Source organism: Narcine bancroftii, chromosome 7 (genome assembly GCF_036971445.1).
Source record: "Narcine bancroftii isolate sNarBan1 chromosome 7, sNarBan1.hap1, whole genome shotgun sequence".
Classification (NCBI taxonomy): Eukaryota; Metazoa; Chordata; class Chondrichthyes; order Torpediniformes; family Narcinidae; genus Narcine; species Narcine bancroftii.
The window spans coordinates 142,281,067-142,301,279 of NC_091475.1; the positions used below are offsets into that span (position 1 = coordinate 142,281,067).

Below are 20,213 nucleotides of genomic sequence, written 5' to 3' on the forward strand. Positions count from 1 at the left end.
TCTGACTTTCCTTTGTGTTAGTCTAAAAATTGTAAAATGAAACACAAACCATATTTGCATGGGTTTTGAATATGTTAGACCTTATTAAAATGCAGTTGGAGCTGCTTGTCTGTATGGGGCACAACCCTCCAATTTGTTAGAGTGGGTACATAACAGACATTGCAGCACAAGAGCCCCTGCAAGAGAACTTGAAACATATTCAACCTTTAGTTCTGCCTTAAGTAAAATGCCTTGTGCCACAGCTCACAGGAGCTGGCCTTATTTAAAACAGTCTGTAAAACAGGCACCAAAAAAAGTTAAAAGATGTTCTTATGAAGATTGCACACACAATCATTTAAGTACAGGCTAGTTTCTATTATATTCCACTTAAAAGTTCTGCTGCATGAATCCTGGAGCTTGTGGAGTCATTATTGAATCAAGAAATATTGGTGCCATGCCAATCTCATTCTAACATGCCAATTTCTCCAGTCCTTAAGTCAAGATGTACTGAATAGCATCTGGTACAAGATCTGTGAGTTCTTAATGATATTATTATTCCTATGCGCCCAATTGTTCTGAACGATGCCACCAATTTAAATCATATTCCACCTATTGCAGTACTCACACACCACCATAGACCAGTTCGCAGGTTTATTTCTCCATTAAGCTGAATCAACTCGCGCAGGGTTTACCTCCGTGATCATTTACAATGTAACTTCCGCACTACCGGATTTAAATATAAACCTGATGAATGGGGGAAAGTTATCATGAATTAAATAACAGCGGCAATACAGAGAAATTGTGCTGAGGCATTAATTTCACTCCAGAGGAAAATGCACCAGAGAAATGATTAAACTTATAGGAATCCCCATAGGAATCCCCAGAGGTATCTTTATTCTCCAGAGGTGGGTGATCTTTAAACTCACGGACCTTGACTGCTGAATGTGTAGAAGAAATGTATTAAATGTGTTGATAGGGCTCCATACCTCTAACTGCAAGACAAGAGCCTGAAGCCTCAATTTCAAGTGCCACAGTGCACTTAAAGGGACATGCACACTCCCCCTTCAACTGGCTGATCCAGCCACTTTACACATCAGATCCTTTCTTTATCTCACATACACTTAAAGTTAAGATGTATAGAACTCACCCTATTTGCGCAAACATTTCTCCCTGCAAATGTTATAACATCACTCAACTCTCAGGTACTCCCTGTGCAAAATCACATTTAAATACAATTTATTTCATAAATTGGAATTAACTGGTAGTTAAATTCGCTAATTCTACAGTATTGAAAAATGATCCTTTATGACATTTAATTTTTAGCATGAATTTTAATCAATATTGGTCAGTGACTGAAGTGGGAAGTCATGATTTATGAAATTATCTCTGGTCTCTACTCTCCCACTCCCTGCACTTCTCCCAACATTCAGGAGCTGGCACACAGTCCCTGCCTTTTTTCATGTTACTCATCTACTATTCCTTTAACTGCTTGCATCAAAATGTTAGCCTTTGCTTTCTGCTTATCCTCAGATGTCTGGACAAATGCTTTTTGTGTGATCTGTAGAAGCTGGGTTATTCCCTGCTCATGCCAATTTTCTGTCTTTTGCAATTTTCTCCTAATGTCTGGGGCTGAGTTGGTAACAAAACCTGTTAGTACCAATTGTTCCCCTGCTGGGGATTCTATGTCGAGACCCCCATATTGTATATATATTTGGTCCCAAAAATTGGTCTAACTGTTCGGCACATCCCTGGGGATCTTCTATCAGGGAGGTCAGTTCTTTCTTAAAGTTACACACTTCAGTACTGGTCAGGGGCACATTTACGAAACCGAGACCCTCTCCCATGGGAACTTCCCGCAGTGGTCTCATCCAATTGGTTTCTGGCTCATTAGGTCTGGGTTCCTGCTCCCTGGGAAATGAATCAAAGGGTTCTGCCCTTTCTTCCTGAAGAGTCTCACGCTGTTCTGAATTAAAGTTACCTCTCTCTCCTGCCAACAGAGGTGGTAATCGAGTGCTTTGTGAGCAAGTTATCATACCACTCCTGCTCTCTTCTCTCTTCTCTAGTGGTGGGGGAGGTGGGGAAGGTGCAGAAGGGTAGGTCATAGGAGGGGAAGGAAAGATAGGAGCTGGCATAGGAGGAACATAGGGTGGAGGGAGGGAATGTAACACATCCCAACCCTGTGATTCAGGGACAAAAGGTTCCTCCTCTCTCTTATCCCTGGATTCTTTCTCATTCAAAACCAGCTGTTCAATGGATCCCTTGAGCCAGCAGGCTGCATATTCCCTGCTCTCAACATTGTCTTTCTGGTTTTGATAGAGCCATAGGTTCAAAGATTTACACATCCATTCATCCTCGGATCCGAATTTTGGCCAGTACACGGAGCTCCCTTTAACCGGGTATTTAACCCATTCATTACAACAATACCTGACCATCGTCAGTTTGTCTTTACCGCGGGTCTTTCCTGTGCCCCACTCAGATAACATCAACCCAAGCGGGCTGTACGTAGCTATCTGGTGGTCACGTCCTGTGTCAGGACTCTCATCTCTACTGCCCGCTATTCCCATGCTTAGGAACAAGTAAAATACTCTTACCGAGTTCTGGCAGTACTGCTCTAGCGCGTGTCCTTCCGCCGTTTGTTCTCAATGCCTCTTCTCGGATATCACTCGCTTCTTCCACTGACCAGCCACCCGTCGCCCGTGAGTCCAGCTGAATCAGCCGGGGTGCACCTACTCTCGTCGTCGGGGCACTCTGTCAGTGGAGGGAGTGTGATCCCGGACGAGCCCCCATTTGTTAGAAATTAAAGTACCTTTAAAGAAATTGCTCGAGACAAAAATTGAGAACAAAGAACATTTATTACTACAACAATGCAAAGTTGGGTGCTTCCCCTTACCCTGGGAATACACACATACACTGGGGCTCACCCAACTTTTATACAGTCAATTTCAGTATCAGAGTGCCCTCCCCCTTACATTCTTCTGCCCCCTGGATGGGTTTGGCATAGGCAATCCTTCCTGCCTACGTGCAGTTTCAGTACACTTGGAGGACCAGGGGGTATCCTGTGGGTGCCCCATCATGTCATTGTCCTTATTCACACCTTCCTGATTCTCTGGGCTACAGTCTCTTGATATGCAGAGTTGACTCATTCTATCTAGGGTTGGCTAATTTCATATGTATAAATCTGTGTATGGTTAGCTAATTAGAAATGTATGACTTGGTACTTCTGTCCAGGGCTAGGAGACCCTTATCTGATCCAGACTACCTCAACTTCCTACATTCTATTGTACCTTACCATTCCTTATCTTAGTCCTATGGTCTTGTCACAAAGACTAGAAGATTCTTATGTTAATCGTGCTGACTCTGCTTTCCTGCATCCTAAGCCCCAAGCTTATCCTGTTTGAACTGGTTACAGCAATTTTACTGATGAACTTTAGTTTCTTCCATGTTCATAATTTTAGATCAATTTTCCCATCTCTCACAATTCCCTCATTGCCCATCCCCTTTTGCGCAGACATGATAAATTCTACCTAGTCCCTTATCACATCCAATTAACACCTTTTGTTGGTCTGAATTCTGAGGCTTCCTGATATATCTGGGCTTCTGCCTTTTCTGATTTTTCCTTGAAGAAGGGCTCAGGCCCAAAATATTGGCAATATATATTTGTTTGATGCTGAAAAGACTGGCTGAGTTCCTCCAGCATTTCATGTTTTTTACTACATTCACAGAAGAAGATTTGATTGAAACATGGGAGTCTGGAAGTCTTGAGTTAAGTTGTTTCCTCTTGTTGATAATCTGGCAGTAACAGTCAAAAAAGGGGATTGAAGTTAAAAAAAAAGGACAATATAACACTGGACAGCATTTTTTTTTTACAAGGATTGCTTGCTGAAAAAAAATGAGGATTATGAGAGACAACTTAAAGCTGAACACAAAGATCGTTTCAGATGTTTTGATTCACTTAGGAAGCCGGGGAAGCATTAAATTATTTTTTATTGAATTTAGCATGTTTAGTCACTTAATGATGCTGACATGTTGTGTTAGTTCAACTGACCTAAAAATATTTTGCCAAAGATTTTCATTGGTACTCAACATATGATGCCTCTCCTGTCAGTGTCCAATAATAGTTGGCCAGCATTGATGGATTCCAGTTGCCCTGATACCGCTTGTTCATCACTGATGGCATAAGGATCAGCAGGGAAGAAGTCCAATTTTGCTGAAAATGATATATACCATTGCTAAGTACATTCACTATGCTATAGCCTGAAGAACATGTGCATCCACGTGTTCAATCTATATCAACACAATGCACAGTATCTGTATTTGTGAGCTGCTTTTATAGCCTGTCTGCATCTATCCTGACTAAGCATATGCAGGCCTAAGACAACATTTTCATAGCACCTGCACTGAGTGCATGCCCAGGCGTGCTTCAACTGACCAAAGCAGATTGCTTTGTGAGCAATATATTAGTAGGCTTAAATTATGACAGGAAATCACAAAAAAATAAGTTATATATAAAAAGTGGTACATGATAGGAAAACTTTAAGGTGATTTTTGTGATCAGCAGCCAAAAATCCATAAAATATAGCTGAAAGTGTTCAGGAAGCAAAATTATTGTCCAATGTAATCAGTTTTAAATTGGAAACAGCTCTATAAGAAAAAGTACACAACACTGGCATTTTCTGTCTTAAATTAGGAGGAACTGACATTATCTGACATGCATTGGCCAAACATACAAACAAAGGGTCTATGCTCATTGGCTTACATCAAACCAGGTGGCAGCCATCTTCAGAACCATTGGCGTTTGTGTTCTGTCAATCAATAATTGTAGTATCTATGAAGACAGGGTGTCATTCCTCAATGCACTAACAAAAGAAGCAATTTTTGAATAACTGGGATTTTAAGACCACCAATGTGAATTAATTTGTCCCAACAGAAATATTAGAGGGTCTTATCAGCTTGTATGTATTCCCATTGAAAATAGGTATTTCTGTGGAATCATTTGTCTCTCTCCAAAATATTGAAATAAACTGTGCCATTGTTACCAACTTGCATTCAATCACCTGCTGTTCATTTTGTTCTGAAAAAAAGTATAAAACTCAATATAATTTCAATTCAGAGAATCTTCCAGGCAATTTTCCCAGCAGGTTCTTCTACCAGGTGTCCTCCTCATTTCTGCTTATTGTGTTGAATATACATCCGTCACATCTACAGCAGAGCATCGTTGGAGGGACAAAACTCAGCAAAGAATAGGTGTGAAAAGTTGAGGGATGTTCCCCAGTATGTGATAAAATAGAACTTACCTGTATATGCACAGGTCAGGGATGATAATATCAGGGAGTGAAGCTTATTGATAGTGGTGGAGAAAAGAGCAAATAAGCAAGTAAAGTTATAAAATTTAAAATAGGTTGATACAGATACATGGATAGAGGAATATGGAGTAAGTACAAGCAAATGGAACTATACCAGATAAGCAATTTGGTATTTGTGAATAAGTTGGGCAGAGGACCTGTTTCCATGCTATATAGCTCCATGACTCCAAAATAAAGCATTTAGCATGTCATCTCAATTTTTGCTAACATCATGTCTTTTTTGAAATGTCATTCTTACAAACAGGGCCAGTGCTACCATTAGGATAACTAGGCAGCTGCCTAGGCCACAGACCACAGAAGGGTGCTGTCAGGATGGCCAGTCATCCAGTGTAGGGATCAAATGTGCAAAAGTAAACTTCCCTTATTTAGTCAGAGTCCCAGGGTCTGTTGGCTGGGCACGGCCATCTTTATTCTTGTGCGCATGCACAAGTTCCGGCTGGCACATGTGTGGCATGTTGGCAATTTGGGTCAATTGGCACATGCGCTGTGGGTTCACATGGTAGTTTGGTTGGTGTATACGCAATAGTTAAGGGAGCAAATTTGAATCATTAAAGCATTATACCATATGGCGGCAGCATAGAGGAATGAAGGTGAGTGAACCTCACATATTTTTTGTCGACCATTTACACAGATGTTTACACAAAACATTAACACAGATGCTTATTATGGATTGTTATCATAAAATGTTATTTATAGACATTTTAAGGAATGTTAAAGAATGTGGTTACACTTTTTTTGTGTTAAAATAAATGATTTAAATACATCTAGACTTATATTGATGCTATTAACCAGCAGAAAATTAGGCAAGAAAATGATATTAGCAACAAATCTTGAAATGCTTGATTGCTTTAGTCAGAATTGTTGGCATGAAAAACTTGTCATTCCATGATTCAAATGTAAAGTTGTACAAAGCTGGCAATGGAATTTTTTTTAAAGTTTGTAGAGTATCTGGCCTAGTGATTCTCAACCTTTATCTTTCCGCTCACATATCACTTTAAGTAATCTCTATGCCATTCATGCTCTGTGATTAGTAAGGGATTGCTTAAGATTGCATGTGAGTGGGAAAGGAAGGTTGAGATTCATTGCTCTAGACCCAATTGTTACTGAAATATTTTGCTTGAGAAAATTTGTCATTGGCCATTTCCTTGGGAGTTATGAAACTGTGCACGTAACAAGTCAATTAAGTATGATTAAAGCAGTGATTTTCAACCTTTTTCTTTCCACCCACATACCATCTTAAGCAATTCCTTACTAATCACAGAGCACCTATGGCATAGGGAATACTTAAAGTAGTAAGTAGAAAGAAATAGGTTGAGAACCACTGATCTGGTCTGTTTCGATCTTATCATGAATGAACATTTGCAGAGAGTTAAAGCAATGGTTCACTACCTAGGAAAAGATATCCAAAATGAGCTTACACAGCTTCTAGCAGGCGTTATAAAGCAAAAAAAAAATTAACACATAAAACTCAGCCAAATACTATATATAAGGTGATTTAACAGAGATCTTTCATGACATATCTGGAAATATTTCCCAAATTGAAGCTAAGGCCCTTCCTGATACAATTTGTAAGTTCAAGTTTGTTCTATCCCTTGCTATATGGTATAGTATAACATCCTTTTTGAAATCAATCTTACAAGCAAGCTACTACAAAATAAGGAAGCTGATTTAAATTCAGCTACAAGACAATTGCAAATGTCTAAGAATTACCTTGTTGACTGTAAGTGTGATGAGGGTGAGTTTTCAGCAAGTTTTGACAAATGCTATTGAGAATGCAAAGGAATTAGATATACTACAAAACTTTGCGACAGAACAAGTTAGAAACAGGAAAAATCAACGACAATTTGAGTATGAGGCCCAGGAAAAAGTACCACAAGATGAAAGCAGAAATTGAAAATAGGATTCTACTATGTTGACTTATATAATTGCCATACAATCTGTTGAAGAGAAATTCCAACTGCTACAACTACCTAATTCTCTATTTGGCTTCCTGTGTGATATATACAGTACAAAGAAAAAATGTACTGAAGATGTACTTAAAGGCTGGAAGAATTTAGAAAAATCATTGATGCATAATGGAAACAAAGATATTGATGCTGAAGATTTGTGCTGCGAACTTATAGCAATAGCTCGAAAACTTCTAATGTCTGTACCGCAACAAGGAATACTTCGCTTCATACGACAATAAAAAACTCCTGGATAATGTGCCCAATGTTTCTGACACTCTAAGGACCCTTCTCACGCTTCCAGTATCAGTGGCAAGTGGTGAATGTAGTTTCTCAAAATTTAAACTTATAAAAACTTACATACTCTCAACAATATTGCAACAGAGACTACATTGTTCGGTATCTATATCAATTGAACATGCCCAGGCATCAGTGCTCAATCTGATTGAATTGGTGACAAAATTTGCAAAGGACATTATCTGAATGCGAAAAAAATATTGTCCTAAATATGCCAAGTAACTTTAATAGGTATATAAACTTAAAGGAGTGTGAAGTCAAATGTTTTAATATTGTGTTGCCCTTGGTGAAGGAATACATTCTACAGAGTGCCCTTTAGTTTAAAATGATTTGTGTGCCAAAATATTTTCTTTTGTATTTGAGAAAGATAATCAAAGGTTAATGCATTGCTTATTCTTCCAATTTAAAATAAATTTAGCTGCTTCAAGTTTTGTGCTTTTCATTTTTTTCTTCAAAATATCTGTAATGGAAGATTTAAACCGTGTTTTTTTTACTTTTACAGGCTTTGCTTCTGCAAGGCTGAGAACCTGCTTGTTTTATTAGAATCAGCAGACATAAGCTAAATTCCACCAAGGGGCCAGAGATGCAGTTATCTGATGAAAGGACGTCTGTATACCAAGAACATTTAATCTTCCTGCTTGTTTTGGTCACAGACTGTCAGAGGCCTAGCCTTGATGCAAAATAAGCCATTGTATTCAACGTGATAAGCTCAAAAATTATGTTATTCGATAGAAGCCTAGCATGTTAGCTTGCTTGCTTATCTTTCTTGCTGTGCTGGGAATAGGTGCTTGGGTAAGCAGTTTTTGGGTAATATAAGCCATGGTCCCACTGCTGACATTTGAGACTCTCTGAGAGGTGGCAACATCTCTCAGCAAGAAGAACTTCTAGAGTCCAGCCAATGTGCCGGTTGGGGGAGGTGGAGAAGCTGCTACCGGCGCCCTGACAGCCTACTACAAGTGTGCAGTCATTGCCTCGCTTCGACAGTTGGACCCAGTCCAGGCTTTGATGGGAAGGGCTTGCATATTGTAGTTTGAAATCAGCTTTTGAATTTGTAATAAACATTTGTATAAACTGAACTGCTCTTGGTGTGTGTGTCTATTTTCTTTTGGTAGCTCAAACACTGTGACCAATCTAAAATGAACAAAATGAGAGGTACAAGTTTATCCAAGACAATATCTGTTTTTGAAAATTGAAGTTAGAATTTTTTTGTGGAGGTGCAAGTACTTGGCCTTGTCTAGGGTGCAAAATAGTCTGGAAGGCCCTGCATGCAAATATATTTTAAAAAGATATTGCATTTAAAATGACTCAAAGAGTTGTAAAGGTATTTATTCAACAGGAGAGTAACTAAAATGGAAGTCACAAAATGATGATGACAAGTTTGAAAGGATGACAGTGAGATCATGGCTGATTCATCTTTTTATCATTTTATGCGAGTAGATTTTGTTCTGTGTGGGTGCTGGTTTAACTTCGATACTTACTGTCCAAATCAAATAAAATGCTAGTAGCCAGCTCAAATAGAATCCAATTCTTGCAAAATATGCTTTGACATCTTGAATTAGGGTGTTCTTCATGTCTTAAACCAATATGAATATGTTTTATTGAAACCATTTTCTGAAATAATTCTAACATACATTGCTGGCAAAAAGATTTGTGGTGGTTTGATTTCAAAAATCAACTATTCCTATTGAAAAGTTTAAGTTCAGGTGAAAACCCTTATTTCAGTCATTTTTGAATTACCAGCAATGAAACAATTGGTTCATGTAGAAAAAAATATTTTTGCACGTCTTCAAGTGAATTGATTTCAAATAATTGAAAATAACAAGTCACAGAACTTTGGCAGCCTGTGCCCACAACTTGATTCCTTAACTCAATGGTCCTTGCAGGAATAGGAGATCCTGGTTGCGGGGGAAGTGACTGATTCAGACTTCTTGAGCTCTTGGTTTCCTTGCAGTGAACAATTCTAATGTTTTCTTACTTCACCTCCCTTCCTCCTTCCTTTGCCCTTCTCCTGTCGATTAAAAAACTAACTAGTAATTAAAATAACAAATCTATTTAAATTGAAACAAGTCATAAGGTAGACACAGCAAGGTTACCAAAGGTAAATAGCATATTGGCTTTCATTGGAAGAGATTTGGAATTTAGATATAGGACACTATTGTTTCAATTATATAGGCAACTGGTAAGTCTGCACCTGGAATGCTTTGCAGTTTCGGCCACCTTGTTAAAGAAACAATATTCAGTAAAACTGATACTCTGTCAATTGGGGTGTGCTGGATCTGCACATTTTCTGTATTTTCTTTTGCCAACACACTTTTGCTTGACTTTTCTGAGATATTGTGAGTGGAAGTGGAGTGTGGCCAAGAAAAATGTTTGAAAACCACTGTTTTAATTGTCTCTAATTATCTCGTTATGTGCATGGTTTCATAACTCCAAAGGAAATGGGCCAGTGACAATTTTTCTCAAGCAAAATATTTCAGTAACAAAAGTCTAGAGCAGTGGTTCTCAACCTTCCCTTCCCACTCACAAACCACCTTAAGCAATCCCTTACTAATCACAGAGCATTGATGGTGTAGGGATTATTTAAAGTGAAATGTGAGTTGGGGGAGGGAGTGTGGTAAACTACTGTATGTGTTTGTCTCTTTAGGTACAGCCATTGGCTGACTGTACCTATGGCTCCTCCCTCAGCCCCTGCCCAGTGCAGAAGTCAAGCAGCATGGATGGGCTTTTGTTCTTAAACTAATAAAAGCCTCTGAGTTCATTCATCTTCATTCTTTTGGGGTTATTGATGGTGTATCAGGGGTCAATTTGAAAACCACTCTACCTCAGTTTTTTGGTCATGGGAGTGTTTAAAAAAAAGATATATTTTTCAAAGATTGGGTAACTGGAGGATATAAGGATGTAGCAGAAGACATCATCAATCTGAGGGCAGATTAACCATAATCATATTAAATGGTGGGTAAGCTTGATGGACCAACTGGCCTCCTTCTGCGTTTATATCTTAAGTAGATCAGCTGGTGCTTTATTTTTTTTTTCAAAAGCAGGAGTATTCTGACGTTCTGACTGATTGCAGGTATAGTGAGCTCTCCAGGTGTCTCAGTTGCATGCATTATCTCTGTGTACAAGATCTCCTTGACTCTGATACTCCTTCTGAAGCGATAAGCATTAGTTAGGCAATTGCTCAGAGCATGGAAATGAGCCAAAAGGTTGTCAGCTTTCAACGAACAACAATTAATTAAGGGTAAGAAATGTTGGTCTAAATGGAGACTGATTGTTCTTTCTCTTCAATTAGGATATGGCTGTTTAAAATTGCACATATTAAATGAGGCCAGTCAACCCATTAGGTCTGCACCAATGACAGGAACAGCAGTCCTATCAGCTCTACTCCCTTCTTATTCCAGTGAACTTCCGAAATTTATTCAGATCTCAGTTACTCCAGAATGCTGGGTTTTTTTTTACCAGCATGGCTTTTGAATAATAAAGGAATAAAGGGTTGTAGGGAACACAAGGATCAATGAAGGTGATTCCACAGCCAAGTCAGCAATGATCATATTTGACTAGAACAGGCATGATGAGCTAGATGGCCTCCTGCTACTCCTGTTTCTTATGTTGCTATGGTCTTTTGGGTGTGGGAAGAACCTTGTGTCCTTAAAGGGGGATCGTGCTAATAGCACACAGTGAAAAGAATCAAAATAATTTCTCCAAAATTGTGAGTCTGCAGTGTTAAATGTTGCACAACTGTACTACCTAATAAAACTGGTGCACATAAGGAACTCATTGAATAAAGAGAATCCTCTTTCTAATAATATCAGATGTCACCGAAATAGTCCCATGTGAAATGTAGCATAGGCAAAATCTAGTCAAATTTAATATTGGATATTTGTGTGACTGATGAAAGATCATATCAGCATCAGTTAATGTAAATAACTTTTAAAGAATAGAATTTTTTATGATAAAGATTAATTTTGATTTTCTAAGTTGATAAATGTCCTAAATCTCTTCAGTGATCTTTGATGGAAAATAGAGAAGTTAAAGTACTGTAAAATCCCAGGTGTTCAGCACCAATGGGTATTGGTAGATACCAGATAAGTAAATTTTTCAATTGCTTGAGATTGTGTGTGTATATGATTGGTGAACTAACGGCAAGATGCACCAATTTTAAACAATTTATTTTTACCAATTTATTTTCTGAGATTTTCTTTCAGGTTGCTTGAGGCTGCTGGTTGCTTGAAATCAGAATCAGACTCAGAATTTATTGTCATGAACAAGCTAGGAAATTTGGTGTTTTGCAGCATCATGATAGGGTAAACATTCCTAGCAAAACCATCCTACAACATTACCACAAACAATCTGATGGCAGCGGGGAAGAAGTAGTCCTTGTGACTTTGAGTACTCTTCTTTAAGCTCCTGTACCTTTTCCTCAAAGGTAGCAGAGTGAAGAGGACATGGCCTGGGTGGTGGATGTCTTTGAGGATAGAGGCTTTTTTTAAGACACCGCTTCATGTAGATGTCCTTGATGGAGTGAAGCCTTCCGTAGTTTATTCTTGTTCTAAGAGTTGTCACCTCCATTCCAGGCAGGGATGCAACCAGCCAGAATGCTCTCCACAGTACACCTGTAGAAGTTTACAAGAGTCTTTGATGACATTCTGAATCTCCTCAGACATCTCACAATGTATAGCCACTGACGAGCCTTTTTTGTGATTGCATCAACATGGAGGCTCCAGGACAGATCCTCAGAGATGTTGACACCCAAGAGTTTGAAGTTCTTGACCCTCTCCACTATTATGGCCTCGATGAGGACTGGGTCATATTCCTGACTTCCTCCTGAAGTCCACAATCATCTCCTTGATTCTGCTGATGTTGAATGCAAGCTTGTTGTCATTACACCATTCAACAAGCTGATCCATCTCTCTCCTGTACACATCCTCATTGCTGTTTGTGATTCTGGTGAAACTGATTTATCATCGGCAATCTTATAGATAGCATTGGAATTATGCCTGGCCTCACAGACATGGTTGTGTAATGAGTAGAGCAGTGGGCTATGTACACATCCTTGGGGTATGCTTTTATTGATAATCAGTGAGGAGGAGATATTGTTTCCAATTCATACTAACTGTGGTCTTCTGTTTAAGAAGTCAAGGAATCATTTGCAGAAGGGGGTACAAAGGCCTAGATTTTGTAACTTCTTGATCAGCATTGAGGGAATAATGGTATTGAAAGCTGAGTTGAAGTCGAGGAAGAGCAGCTGTATATATGAATTACTGTTTTTGAGATGATCCAGACCTGAGTGGAGAGCCAGCAATATTGCATCTGCTGTGGAGCAATTATGATGATGGGAACATTGCAGCGAGTCCAGATCTTTATTTAGGTATGTGATGGAATATTTGGGAATATTTTTGGGAGATAAATTGGGAAAAATATAGTAGGATACATACACACACTTTAAAACATATACTATTTGAATATTGAAGAATTCATATTCAGTGGTTTTACAGAAACTATGGAGAATGCTATGGAAATTTCACATATGGCTTCTAATTGAAGTGAATGAATGGACTATTGTTTTTAAAGCCACAGCAAGAGACAGGCTGTCTCCTAATATGTATTCACAGAAAGGTCACTGAGAGGTTCTTGTTTACCTAAAAACAACAGATTAACCAAAAGACAAACTCCTATTGTTTGCTGGAGAAGGTCAGAGGTTTTGCAAGAGATAGAGAGAAGGATATGCTGCCTGCCAGTCAGAGTCTCAGGCAGAGGGAGAGAGAGCGAAGGGAGTCTTGGACTGTGTGTGACACAGAAAGGTGTGACAAGACGGGAGAAGCTTGTTGGAACTGAAACAGAAGCTCCAGAGTAGCAGATGGCTGGAAGTTCTATCTGTCTGATGTTTCTCTTGGAATAAGTGGAACAGAAAGGAACTCTGTGGTAGCCTTAAACAAAATGGTTATCATCTGAGAACCCTGATGGGGCAAATTTTATCAGCAAGTCATTGAGGTGACTAATGGGGGTACTTCATTTGTGGAAATTCTGGAACCACACATCTCTCTCTGCAAACCTACAAAAACCTTCCTGAGCAGTAACCATTTATCTTACGAGCACCAAAGACTGGTGAACTTTATAAATGTTAAATTCTGTGCACAATATAACAATTGCCTGCAACCAGTGAACTTGGAAGAATGAGAAGTGAGAGTGAACTGTGAACCAAATAACTTTTCTTAAATTTACATACATATTACATACATATGTGCTTAGAATTAGAACAGGGTTAATTTGGGTTAGTTAAGTTAATAGTGATAACTTAAAGTTAGATTCTGTTTTCATGTTTAAAGATAATTAAAAACAACTTTTGTTTAAGTAACTATTTGTTGTAGTGAATAGCTGTTGCTGCTGGGTATTGGGGTCCTTTGGGCTCGTAACAGGTATGTGTTAATTGAGGCCATGACCAGCCTCTCAAAGAATTTCATCATAGTAGAAGTTAGGGCTACTGGGCATTGAGACAGCTCACACTATTCTTCTTGGGTTCCGGGATGATTGGTGCCCTTTTGCATCAGATTGAAACGTCTAACTGTAGCAAAGAGAGGTTGATTTTCAGTAGACTGCCAGGTACGTCTCAGGGCCTAATGCCTTGCAAGAGTTCACCCTCTTGAATGATGTTCTGACTTCACCCTCAGAGACAGATATCATAGGGTCCTTTTCAGGGATTCTAGTAGGCATTTTTAGGTTCTTCTCAAAGCAGGCATAGAAGAGGTTAATCTAATCGGATAATGAAGCATCACAGCCATCTATACCATTTGCTCTCATTTTGTAGGCTGCAATTGCCTGCATTCCCTGCCATAGCTGACGTATATCTGTCTCAGTTTCTAGCTTCCTCTTTTATTGCCACTTTGCTTCAGAGATGTCCTTCTTGTAAAGATTCGATCCCCGGCTTAAATGCCCTTGTTCTTGCCCTCAGTAGGTTGCAAATTCTCTGCTTCATCCAGGGCTTCTGGTTGGGGAACATAAAGTATGTGCGCGTGAGCACACACTCATCTACACAGGTCTTGATGAAGTTGGTGACACATTGCATATTCATTCAAGCCCATAGTTCTTGAAAATGTTCCAGTCCACTAATTCAAAGCAGTCCTGCAGATGCTTCTCCGCCTCCCTCGACCATACTTTTGCCATCTTCACCACTGGTGCTGTGGTCTTAAGCCTCTGCTTGCACCAGGGAATTCTGGATAACAGGGGTTTTACTCTGTCTAGTAAATGAAATATTAAGTGTTTCAAAGTAATTGCTTGGTGACCACCAGTCTCTTAGTTTATTGGGATAATTGTTTATGGAATTGCATCCTGACTTGGAATTATTTCTTGCAGAAGAAAAGAGATGAGAGAAAGAGAGCAGAAACCTATATATATTGTTACTTCATGAGAGAAATCTGATTAATAATGACTGGCTTATGGACTTAAAGTGTCTGCTTTAGTGGGCTTTACCATAGTTTGATAGAATGGAGTGGGATTCAGTACATACCAGTTCTTTATTCATCTGTAATATAAACAAGCAAATGGAGATGAAAAGGGGAAAGACACATTTATTCCCAAAATATGACAAACACATGATACAAGAATGGTACAAGAAACAAGTTTCAGATAAATAATATCTTCTTACTTATTGATAATCATGAAAACCTTTTTTTGAATATTTCAAAATATCCATGTACTTACATAGTTGTAAAAAGATGATATCTGATATCGGATGGCGCCAACTCAATGCACAAGAAGATGTAATTACTTCAGAGCAGAATGAATCTAAAATAATTTCCATGCCAAATCAATCTTCTTGGGAAATACCACTGAGCACATCTAGTCATGAATCACATTTCTGCTAAATGATACTGTGTCCGTTTCAAGTTTGCACCTTAATCATGTCTTACCCATGTAAATGCCATTTCTGTCTTGGAAATTAGTCCACATTGTTCTGAAGTATGCATGTTACTGCACCATCTCAGAAAAAAAAACAACTAATCATTAGTCACCATGGGCTCTCTACAACACAGTAGTTTAAAGATGGCTTTCATATTCAGGCCACAGTCTGATACCAAAAACCCAGCTTAGATAGAGATGAGTTTCAATCATTACTTTATTCACTCACCTGCTTTCCTTGAGCCATCTGGGCAAACTGCACCTTCACCTCATAAGGAACACTTCCATCAATGTTGTCGGTCACTTTAATTCTTTACTGATTCAGGGAAGCTCAGAATATATCCACGTGAACATACAGCACCTCATCCTTGGACCATTCATATCATAGTGCACTGCCCTCAACATCAAAGTCACCAGTTTCAGATATGGGAGTCATCCTGTTGTTCAGCATTGCTGCCAGTGTGCTGTAAAGTCATAGTGAGGCAAGCCAACTGAAGATCGCTACTGCACCTGAAGCTGATGCAAAACTATTCATACCTTCTTTATCCACCTGTGGATGGTAGAGCAAAATGGATGGCAACTCAGAGATTGAATTGTAGACCCAATCCAGACTTTTTGAAAGTCAGGTAAACAGTAGAAATCAGGGGCTGATGAGTGATACCCAGAAATTTGAGCCTTATGGTGGGAAGATGGAAGGTTGTGGTGCCTGAGATTAAGATACTGTAGTCTGTTTTGAAAGGAACCTTTGCTTGGAGAAGCTTTCAGGAGTTCAGAATTGAGGTGTGGCTGAGTTTGGAAAGGATGTCCAAACTGGGGTATGAAGAAGTGATTTTCCAGAGATAAAGAACTCAGGGAATATAGCTTGCAGCCAGGGATCTGTCTAATGGTGTAAGTCTTAGTGGTAAGATGACACATGGTCTATATTTTGATGAATGGGAGTCGTGCCTGGATCTTTGAGAGGGCTGAAATGAATAGAGAGTGGGATCATCATGAGATTAGTGATTTATTGGGATGAGATTAGGTCCTTGTGAATAGATTTAAGAGTGAGGATGTGGCATGAGATTAAAGACTGAGTTTTGACACCAGGCTGGAAGTTTGGTCAGAAGATCCCCAGGGGATGGTGTAGATTGGTCTAAAAGAGATTTGAGTGGAGGAGCTTGGAGTATGGCTATGTAAAAAGAAAAAAAAAATGGAGTTCAACTGGGTTTGGATCCAAGCACTGGGCTCCATGACTCTACCTTTAAATTAAATCACTGAAAATTCAGTTTTTGTCAGAAAACAGTGGCAGGAACACGTCAAGACAAAGTGATCTAATTTCTCAGAAAGTGTTGCAAAGGGAGTAGAGTCATTTCTGCATAACTGGTCAGCTTCCATCATCAGTGAAATAGTGGATTGTGGTCTGAAATGCCCAGGCAATTTTTTTGAAGATTACAATTGGAATTTCAAGTATGCTGCTGTGCTTGAATTTCTGGACTTGCAGTATTTTCAGATCCCCATTACAGCTTCACGGTATTTTGATTCTATTTAGATCATCAGAGCCTTTTCCCTTGGGTGAAAATTCCAAGTTCTAGAGGGCATAGTTTTAAAGTGAGAAGGGGAAAGATTAATGGAGGTTTTTATCAAGCCAGTTGTTTCTCTTTAATGCAGAGTGGTGGGCATCTGCAACTTGCTACCAGAGAAAAGCAATGAGGAGGCAACATGAACAAGGTAAGTGAGACAAGGAATGGAGACTGTATGCAGGCATCTGGGTTCATCAAAGTTGGCACAGAGATTGTGAACTGAAGGGCCTATTCCTGTGCGGTTCTCTGCTCTATGATTTTCCCAATTACATCTAAGAATCAGAACCATGAACAACTCATGACATTTGGTGTTGGCACCAGCATCATAGTGTAAACATTCATATTATAACCATCTTATGACGATATTATAAAAAAAATAAATAAAAATAATAATAACAATAATAGAGCAGAAAAAGTAAGGCAGGGTCTTTGATCATTCAGGAACCTGATGGCAGCAGGAAAGAAGCTGTCTTTGTGCTACTGAGTTCTCATCTTTCGGCTCCTATAACTTTATTCCAGACGGCAGAAGAGTGATGAGAGCATGGCCAGGATGGCAGGGGTCTTCAAAGATGGAGGCTGCTTTTTTTAAGACACTGTCTCATGCAGATGTCCTTGCTGGAGTGGTCTGGTGCCTATGATGTCTCAGGCCGAGTTAACAACCTTCCAGAGTTTATTCTTGCTCTGAGAGTTGGTGCCTCCATGCCAGGCAGTGATGCAACCAGCCAGAATGCTCTCCATGGTACATTTATAGAAGTTTACACGAGTCTTTGGCTGACATACCGAACTGCCTCAGACACCTCACAATGTATAGCCACTGGTGAACCTTCTTGTCATTGCATCAACATGGAGGCTCCAGGACAGAGCATCAGAGATGTTGACACCCAGAAATTTAAAGTCCTTTACTCTTTCCACTACTGAGCCTGTATGCATCCTCATTGCCATTTATGATTCTGCCAACAACTGTGGTGTCATTGACAAACTTGTAGATAGCATTGTAATTGCGCCTGGCCACACATTCACGGGGGTAAAACAAGTAGAGCAGTAGGTAAGCTTGCATTCCTGGGGTGCACCTGTGTTGATGATCAGTGAAGAACAGACATTATTACAAATTTATACTGGCTGTGGTCTTCCAATGAGAAAGTGAAGGATCCAGTTGCAGTGTGGGGGACAGAGGCCTAGAACTTGTAGCTTCTTGACCAATGCTGAGGGAATAATGTTATTGAAGGCCAAGCTGTAGTCGATGAAAAAAAGCTGTATGAATGAATTGCTGTTTTCGAGGCGATCCAGAATTAAGTGGAGAGCTCATGATGTCCTTCCCCCTTTGTTCTGTTGTTTGGCCCATTCCCTTTAATTGTGCATGTGATCTACTCAAATGCAGATTGCTCCATCGTTCTCTCCTCTCCATTCCTAACCTTCAGCATTTTATAACTTTGATGAAAAATTATTGAGCTGAATGGATAACACTAATATATTCTCACAAGATATCACCTGACCCATTGGCTTTCCCAGTTAATTATTTCATATCTAATGAATAACAAGCCAATTAACAGCCTGAAGGGTGTCTATCAAATTATAGAAAAATAAATACAGCAAATGTACTTTTTGTTTATAAATGTTGTTCTCTATTTTGGGTTCCAAATGCAAATGCTGGAGCACCTCAAGACTTATAATAAATGAGCTTAAAATATGAGACACCTCACATTGTTTAATTTCAATATTGTGATGCACTGTCAGTTTTGTTGAAAGATCATAAGTGAAATTCCCTTTACATTACTGACTGATCTGCTAATGTTCTCTTGCATTCTCTCTTTGTGGCTTATTTTGTGCATTGGTTGAAAGCATTCTTTATTTGCAGTCCCAATAATCTGAAAGGTCATTAAATGAGAAAGGTAACAATTTATACAATAATCGTAGAAGCAGACTCTGAAAGGAAGAGGCAGTGAGCTGAACAGAAATAATGCAGCAGGGAATAATGCTAAATAATGGAGAAATGGTAAAAAGTTTAAAATCAACTGCAGTTCATTGGATTAGGATGAATGACAGATTGGAAATGAAGAGGTTACTTGCCGACAGTTCAGGGATTGTGTATTCCAGGAAAGTTGAAGTTGAAAAAATGGACAAAGTGGAAAAAAGTTGAGGTTGAAGATTCGTTGATTCTTAAAAATGGATGATAGGATGATGAAAAGTCATATTTTCTCAGGAGATCAGGAAATAAAATCAGTATTTATGGAGATGAGAGATAGGTAACAAGTAATAATAAACACCTGTGGCATTTGCTCAGAGGGACTCTCTACAAAGGGCCCAGAAAAATAAAAATCCCTGAGGTACCCACCTGACACAAGCCTCAAGTCTGAGAACTGATTACTATTAAGACCATCTGGCTTCTCCTGCAAAGAAAATCCACAATCAAATTTACCACCTCATCTGCATTTGTCTCGTGAGTAAATGCAGGTGCAAAAAATCTATTTAAAATCTCCCCCATCTCTTTTGGGTCCATTCTTAGGTGACCACTCTGATCTTCAAGAGGACCAATTTTGTCCCCCTTGCTATCCTTTTGTTCTTAATATAACTGCAGAAGCCCTCATGATTTTCCTTCACCTTCTTTGCCAAAACAATCTCATCTTCTTTCTGGCCTCCTTATTTCCTTTTGTGCATTGCTTTTCACATACTTCTGAAGTGCTTCATTTCTTCCTTGCAAACCTGCAGACTTTATATAACTCCTTCGTCTGCTCAACCAGGGCCTCAATATCTTTCAAAAACAAAGGTTCTCTTGACCTGACAGTCTTGCTTTTAATCCTGAAAAGAATATATTAACTCTGTAATCTCAAAATTTCATCTTTGAAGACCTTCAACTTACCAAACACACCTTTGCCAGAAAACAATCTATCCCAATGCAGACTTCTCAGCTCCTTGTTGAAACCATCACAATGAGCCTTGTTTCAGTTTAGATTCTCAAACCATTTACCAGACCTACCCTTTTCCATAATTAACGTAACTAATGACATTACGATCACTCAATCCAAAGTATTCCCTTATATACATTTGCATCACTTGCCCTGTCTCATTCCCTAAAAGGAGATCCTTCCAGCTGCTTCTTCTTTATATAGATACTACTTGATGTTTGACTGTAATTGGTATCTCAGAATGGACACGCATGGAATACTAAAGGCTTAAAG

The 20,213-nt window shown here is 39.1% G+C and overlaps 1 protein-coding gene and 1 long non-coding RNA gene across 3 annotated transcripts in view; both read left to right on the forward strand.

Moving 5' to 3' along the window:
* Positions 1 to 20,213, forward strand: part of LOC138739179 (uncharacterized) — a 448,454-nt gene that overhangs the window by 344,797 nt on the left and 83,444 nt on the right. The window lies entirely within an intron of this gene.
* The window catches only part of LOC138739939 (uncharacterized), a 109,412-nt gene that overhangs the window by 76,997 nt on the left and 12,202 nt on the right, over positions 1 to 20,213 (forward strand). The window contains exon 1 of one of the 2 annotated variants that reach the window (XR_011342586.1): positions 17,127 to 17,185. The exons of the other annotated variant lie outside the window; for it this stretch is intronic. This is a non-coding gene — a long non-coding RNA (uncharacterized lncRNA). Of the gene's footprint in view, positions 1 to 17,126; positions 17,186 to 20,213 lie in introns of those variants that run through there. 2 annotated transcript variants of the gene reach the window in all.